Source organism: Zingiber officinale, chromosome 6A (genome assembly GCF_018446385.1).
Source record: "Zingiber officinale cultivar Zhangliang chromosome 6A, Zo_v1.1, whole genome shotgun sequence".
Taxonomy (NCBI): Eukaryota; Viridiplantae; Streptophyta; class Magnoliopsida; order Zingiberales; family Zingiberaceae; genus Zingiber; species Zingiber officinale.
Genome location: NC_055997.1, coordinates 67199419 through 67205546, shown reverse-complemented (window position 1 = coordinate 67205546; position 6128 = coordinate 67199419).

Below are 6128 nucleotides of genomic sequence, written 5' to 3'. Positions count from 1 at the left end.
CCTAGGGGGGTAACCCTAGGTGGAAAGTCCTGGTGTCTCGAACCAGGTGAAAGACTGGACCAGCCGGGAAGCGGAAGTCCAGTAGAAAGTCCGGAAGCATCGAGCACCGAGCAAAAGTCCAGTCGATCTGGAGAATCGCACTAGCAACAGGTAAATCTCTTGAGTGGAGTAGGTGAGGACACGTTCCTCGTAGAGGGAATAGTAGGCGTCGGGTCGACCTAGGGTTTCCGATCGGAAATCTGAAGTCAGACCCGGATAGTCCGGAGACTGTCATCATATTATATTAAAATATCTATATTGTTTTGTGCTAACTTTGTTTTGCAGGGTATGTGTTTGGGACTAACACTTTTTGCAAGACCAAAGGAGTACAACTTAGCCTCAGATGAACAGTATCCGAGGCGCCTCCATGGAGCTTGGAGGCGCCTCGGATGCAAAGCTAAGCTGGCCACGAAGCAAGCATGGAGGTACCTTGAAGGAAGCTCAAGGCGCCTTGGACTGGTGGATGAAGGCGCCTTGGAGAGCACAGAAGACGCCTCGAAGGGATAAGTCACGACCAGTTCAGGCTTGATCCACGTGGGGGACTTAGCCCTCCTGGAGGCGCCTTGGATGGATTTCAAGGGGCGTTGAGCACTGTATAAAAGCATCACTAGACCAGCAACTCGATATAACTTCCTCTAAGCAACCTTTCTTTAACGTGCTGTCAACGAGACGACCCAGAAGTGCTGCGAATACTTCTCGACGACCCGGAGCTCCAAATATGATATTTCCTAAGCGTCGTTGGTATTTTTAATTACTATTTTAAATTGTATTTAGCTTGTAATAATTTCATGCTTATAGTTGTTGCCCACGGAAAGCGATCAAAGATCGCGGGCCTTCGAGTAGGAGTCGCTACAGGCTCCGAACGAAGTAAATCCCTTGTGTTTGTGTGTTTATTTTTATTCCGCTGCGTTTATTTACTCGACTGCTTTTACGATTCTGAAACGAACGAAATAGCCGCGAGCGCTATTCACCCCCCCCCTCTAGCGCTTTTCAATCCAACAGGGTCGACGTCAAAGGTTGAACTGAAGTCGAGGGATGCGATGGATCGAGAGGAACCCCGAACATTTCAGGAAGCGTGAATCCTAATACCTCCTCTTCCTCGGATGGATAAAAATACTCATCTAGAGCTAGGACAAATCCCTCGGTTGGAGCAACAACCCCATCCTCGGATAGATCAACTGGTGGTGGCCCACCTCTCTATGCGAGGATCCCCTGAGCGGTGATGTCTATATGAGCTAACCTAAGATGACGCTGGTTAATCTCGTCATAAGGTCTAAGGGAGGTAACCGTCCCCTAAGTCGTATCTATCTCTAATGTCGAGAAGATGTATGTCAGAACATGACAGTAAGCCATGTGGACTACACGAAACGTAATGAGACTGGTCGCATGAATGATGTTATGAAACATGTGTAATGTTATGTCTATATCTAGATGCTAACATAAGGCATACAAAAAGAAGAAGTGAGACGGGCGCATCTTCGGGACGTCCCAAGATGTGATCATGTAACGACCACCATTCTTACTACTACTACACTCTAAGGATGACCGTTACTTGACTACTAACTCTACTTAACCGGTATGATAAAAAAATCACATGGAAACCCTACCGAAAAATTTCGGCAGAGTCTCCCCTGTACCGGTGACCATATCTGTAAATACATACAGAGTATACTCAGCCACACGCGGCTGGAACATATATTTTCACAACCACGCAGTTTAATAAATCAAAACATGCAGGTAATGAAAAGCGGAAACATAACTTCTTACTACAAAATTTTCTTATCAACTTAATAAGGAATTAAACTAAACAAATTCTTAAACTAAGTGAGTTCTTTAGCTAAGTCCAAAGGATCTCCATAGTCCACACATCACACACCGTCACAGCATCTCCTTGTCGCCTTCTTCCTTATACTTTAGCTTTTCCTTTATCTGCAGTAGGAGGAAAATAATATCTATAAGCTAAAAGCTTAGTGAGCGCTATCCTACTCACAAAAACTCGATATGCATGTATATAAATAAAAACATGCTAAAACTGAATGCTAACATGTAAAGCTACTCATACTCATAAATAGCAAAGAAATCAACTAACTGAAAAGCTAACATGTATAGCTACTCATGCTCATAAATAGCAAAGAAATCAACTAACTAAAATACTAAACATGTATAGCTAATCATGCTCATAAATAGCAAAGGAATCATACTAACTGAAATACTAAACATGTATAGCTAATCATGCTCATAAATAGCAAAGAAATCATACTAACTAAAATACTAAACATGTATAGCTAATCATGCTCATAAATAGCAAAGAAATCAACTAACTGAAAAGCTAACATGTATAGCTACTCATGCTCATAAATAGCAAAGGAATCATGCTAACTGAAATACTAAACATGTATAGCTAATCATAGAACTATCATGTGTACCAATAGGAAACTGAACTGATACATTAGCTGAACTAATTAATGCTAAACTGAGTCTAACTTGTATTCACATAACTAATTTGTGAAGTTTTAAAAACTATTTACATAATAGATCAAAATAGTAATCATGCTACTGATGGGCCCGGCAACTGTACTTGCTGTGCGCGCATCCCTAACTAAACCCAGGATTGCAAGTTCCGAGTCTAGTAGGGTTTACTAGGTTATCTAAACCTAGGGACGACTGTGGGAGCCCAACCCAATGGATATCTAATCCAGTATAGTGCCACTGCTGAAAATAAAATACTGATTTCATAGCTAATTTTCTTACCTTGCTTTAACTAGGTTATCTGAACCTAGAACTAGGTTATCTGAACCTAGAGGCGACTGTGGGAGCCCACCCATTGGACCGTAGTCCCATATAAGCTGAAGCAAGTCTAAATAAGTTATTTTAAATGCTTCTACTGCATTAACTGAGCTATTAAAATGCCTACTGTAGCATTATATTGAGCTAAGCATTTTATCAAGCACTTGGTGTGCACTAGAACACACTCTACGTACTAAAAATCTGTATACAAAGCTTAACATAAATCTGCATGCAAAGCTTAACAAAAATCTGCATATTAAGCCTATCAAAATCTGCATACTTTACTTATCTAAAATCTGCATGCTATAAAAATAGGACTGCTCATGTTAAACTGATAGAAAAGAAGTCTGCTCATGCTTACAAATAGCTAAGGAAAATCTAGAAAAAGAAAACTGCTCTTCTATTAGCAATGTAAAAGAAATCTGCTCATTCTAATTAATTCCAACAAAGTGGAACATAAGGAAAGGATGGTTTCTGCTACAGTCAAAAGTTACCACATGATATACTAAAGCATATGTTGTTCATGTCCAGTTAATGGTATACAAACCTATTCTGCAAAGCTAACATAGAATGATATACTTAAACACATGCTATTCTCAAATCTCCAATTATCTGAATGTTGTACAGTATACTAAACTAAACCCCTAATCAACTTCAATAGCTACTAGAGAAACTGAAAGTGAGGTAGATGATTATATCAATACCAACATTCTAATTGGTACAAAGAAAGATAAATAAAAAGAACAAACAATTTACCCCCACCATTAAAAGAACAACATTCTTTAAGCTAGCATTCAACGGAACCTACAGATTTCACCATTTAACTTCTAGAATTCAAAATTTATCTACAAGCAACCTCTAAGGTTTCATGCAAGGCTTCGGAACAAGGAAAAGAAACAAGGAATGAACTTCGGTGCTATCCCAATGCTGTATACCATGATCCGGAAGCAAAGAACATAAGTTAAACCTCCTACTTTATAGAATTAGATCCCCACTGCAAGGTCAAAGTTTTCCAAAACCACAATTCCCCTTTTATTTCCCTAATGAAACTCACGGCATTTGTACCCTTTTGAACCTCACGGCAGAACTTCAAAAACAAAACAAGAGAAAAACTCTAAATCAATGCCACAAGGAGGATTGTTCATGCTCGGCAAAGAAATGAAGAAGGCAAAATCGCGGAACTACTCCTACTGCAGGTGAGAAGCAACTCACCGAGCGTTCTTGGACTTACAACCGACGGAGACGACCTCTAGGGCTTCGGAGATGTGGTTGTTTCGGCTCTTCTTTGTGCCCGCGCGCTCTCCTTGCCGAGAGTAACTCGAACTTGTGAAGAATCCGCGGAGAAGGGAGCTTGCCGGCCGCCGGAAAACCAACCCTAGCCGCCGCTGCGTTTCCGCCCGAGAGGAGCGCCGTCGCGTGAAGGAGAAGAATTTTGAGAGAGATTGTTTGTTTTTCCGAAAAGAAACCTAAATTCCTTCTCTTATACTAGGGTTTAAACCGAACTATACCTTAAATCAATTTGTTCTCATATCTAGTTAACAAATCGAGCACAGCTCGGTTGGTCGGGCCGAGTTCTGCTTGGGCCGAGGAGCTGGGTTCGAACCCCAGCTTCTACAAACTTATTTTTTTCTTTTCTTTTATTTTATTTTTAAAACTTCTTCCTCTGGGTGAAAATACCAAACGAACTCCAAAAATTACATAAAAATACTCTAAAAATTTTTAAAAATCTCTAGAATTTTTCTAAAGCATTTCTAGATTTTTATAAGGACTTTTAAAACTCGAAATAGGGAAAATTGGGTCGTTACAATTCTCCCTCCCTTATAAAAAGTTCGTCCTCGAACTTAGAATAATCCTGGATATATTTCTGTCTCATGTTGTCTCCACGCTCCCCTAGTAACTTTCTCGTGCTTCTGGTTCTACCAGATGACTTTTACTAATGACACTTCTCTGTTTCCTAGTCTCTTGTCTGCTCTGTCCACTATCTGTGTCTGCTCTCATAGCTAAGATCCTCTTGGATCTGCACTGTCTGAGGTTGAATCACTTGGCTAAGGTCATGAATACACTTCTTTAGCATGGAGACATGAAATGCATTGTGTATTACTGACATGTCTTTAGGTAAATCCAGCTTGTAAGCTACATTCCCAATCTCTCTATGATCAGGTAGAGTCCTACGTATCGGGGACTTAACTTGCCCTTTTTGTCAAATCTCATCACTCCCTTCATAGGAGCAACTTTGAGAAAGACTGAATCCAATAATTTCTGTACTTCCAGAGCTGAGAGAAACTTCTTGGCCTTTTTCTCTTGGGTTCTCCGATATACTCGAACTGTGCTTCTGCTTCAGGTTGGAATACGACTTTCTGTTTACGGAACTCTATGGAAGCACCGTATCTGATCAGGAAGTCCATTCCAAGGATGACATCGTAGTCAGTCATTCCTAGCACTATCAGATCACAAAAGAGTTCTCTGTCTGTTATAATGACTGGCACTGTTGTGAGCCAATGCGTGGATGCCATAACTTCTCCCGAAGGTAGTGTCGTCAGAAACTGACCACTGAGTACCTCTGGAGCTATTGCTGACTTTACGGCGAACGCCCTAGCTATATAAGAATGGGTTGCCCCAGTATCGAATAAGATAGTTGTACTTTACTGTAAAATACTAATATGACCTGTGGCAACTGTCGAGGCATTTGCTACGTCCTCTCTAGTGAGTGAGTAGATCCTCACGTTCGTCGTAGCTGAGGGGGCTTCTAGTATGCCCTGATTGATGTGTGACCACCAGAGCTACCGCGATCCGTGTAACGGCTTGACCTCGCATCAATCACGTGGTGGAGGAAGGTCGGTCTTATTCGGCACTCCAGCCATGTGCCCTTCCGTCCACATTTGAAGCATCCGCGTGTACCCTTGCGATCCTGGGTGGAATTTCCCACGAGTAGCACACTTGGGATAACGAGGTGCTAGTCGGTCCTCCTTTCTGCAACTCGATTTTGCCGGAGTTCCCTTCCCATTCGAGATGTGACCTCGGACTCGAGGAGGCTTGCTTCCGCTGATATCGCTCGTAGTGCTCGTGATCGAGCACTACCACTAGTTCTTCCGTGGTTCGCGCCCTATGAACACCGCTAGCCACGCTCATTGCTATTTCCTACCGAGCATTTTAAGCATCAACCGACTCGCTCTTTCTCTCAGGCCGACACTCGACATAGACGAGCCAACTCGTTGAATTTCTTCACGCTTCCTCAACCGAAAGGTTGCCCTGACGAAACTCCGTGAACTCGTCGTAGTGGCGGCTTGACCCGCATGTGAAAG